Source organism: Octopus bimaculoides, chromosome 4 (assembly GCF_001194135.2).
Source record: "Octopus bimaculoides isolate UCB-OBI-ISO-001 chromosome 4, ASM119413v2, whole genome shotgun sequence".
Taxonomy (NCBI): domain Eukaryota; kingdom Metazoa; phylum Mollusca; class Cephalopoda; order Octopoda; family Octopodidae; genus Octopus; species Octopus bimaculoides.
In genome coordinates, this window is record NC_068984.1 from 87,837,577 (window position 1) to 87,839,622 (window position 2,046).

A 2,046-nucleotide genomic window follows, 5' to 3' on the forward strand; every position below is an offset into this window, starting at 1 on the left:
TATAGGCTCTTTTGTTTTGGCGAGTTATTTTGTCATTGTTAATTTTTATTGCAGTCAAGGAAACTTGGCTTTCCGTTGTGTTGTACCACATTCATTATCATGAAGGCGCGTGGTTAAGTGTTTAGTGTATTCGATTCACAGTTATAACGTCATGAGTTCCATACCCGGCGATGTGTTGTATTCTTGAGCAAGACACTTTATTTCACGTTGCTCCTGTTCAATCACCTGGCAAAAATAAGCTGTACCTGTATTTCAAAGGACCATCCTTGTCACATTCTGTGTTACGCTGAATATCCCTGAGAACTACGCTGAGGGTTCGCGTATTTGTAGAATGCTTAGCCACTTGCACGTTAATTTCACGGGCAGGCTGTTTCGTCAATTGGATCAACTGGAACACTTGTTGTAATCGACTGAGAACCAATGTCGCCAGAATTGAAAATTTTAAACGTTTGACGTCAGGTTTCTTTCATCAGTCAGAGTATCTCTCGCAGTAATAAAAATTACTTGATATTCCCTGATTTAACGTTGAATATTCAGACTCCTTCCTACCCAGTTCCACTGCATTTCGGATTTTACCTTAGAAAGGGTGTGGCTGCAACACCAGGTGTTAATTTATTGCAAGGCGCATTAGGCTGAGTTTTATCTAATATTTTGCTTCTAACTTATCTATTATAACTGATCTTTCAGTTTTGAGTAGGTGTCTGAAAGAGATAGAATAGTTATTAGAAAGAGTTCACTTGTACTAACAACTGAACTCAGACATAGCTGAGTGGTTAGTAAGTTCGCTTTGTAATCATGTTGTTCCGTGTTCAGTCTCACTGCATTGTTTCTTGAATAAGTCGACTCAAACGTTGTTGGTGAAACTAGGTTGACGGGAACTGTATGAAAGACAATATGATGAACTCTAACTGTAATTTAAGAACCATATCAGACATCATGTCACGCTGGTTCCGCTTGAGGTTTATGGTGAGAATGCATGTGTCCAGAATACTCAGTTAACTTACATGCTAAATTAACTAGTAGGTTCTTCAACTGTTCGAACAACTGGAATAGCCATCTTCGAAACCGACGGAGGATCCATCTCTTTATTTATTTATTTATTTATTTATTTATTTATTTAAATGGAAAATTAAATAAAACCTGTCTTCGATTCCAAATGTTATACAACATACAGTGTTCACTATTAACTATTTCGAGGAACGGATGAATGCCGCATAATCTTCTCTACACTAGATATTGAGATGATATCCCTATATAATAAGTTACAATTGGCTGCAGTAGCAGAGCAGTGTTGTTAGTATTTAGACTTTCATTTATTGTTTTACTGTTTTACTGGTTCCAGCCAGTGAGCTGTGGTCATGATGGAGCACAGCTTGCCACAAATCTATTGATGGGATATTCAGTTACTTGTCGGGGGGTTGCATTCGAGGTTACAGCGACGCGGTTTCAATTACTGGTTGCGACTATCTTTCTTCAATAACTGTTCCTGGGAAACAAATCAAATGAATATCACACAATCTAGTTTTCTCACCCTGTGAATTCGAGGCTTTGTGCTTCTATTACGAATCAATTAGAGGTGATGGGGGTTTGTAATCGCACAGAGGCTCTAGTGATAGCAGAGAAAATAGTCATGTTAGCATTATAAGCAACCCTTCCCCTTCTCCATTATCATTATCTTCATTATCGTCAGCAGCAGCATTATCTCTTTCTTCATTATCTTCCACTTCAAGATTTCATTCTTCTAAATTAGTTTCAATTTGCATCATTTTCGAAAGTATTTCGCTCTGTAATGTTTACACATGAAATTGTATATTATTATAACCAACTGTATTATTTCGTTTTAACCACAGCAGCTTTCTTTTACTGCAATGATGATTCTCCTTGCAAATTGATAACTTCAGTTCGAGCAGACTCATTATAATCACTTATTGCGCGTTTCATTAGATTTGTAAGCTGAAGAATATATACAGAAATATTCTTCCGTTGATATCGATAATATCGCCTGCTTTATTTAGTACAGAACTATATATATATATATATATATAT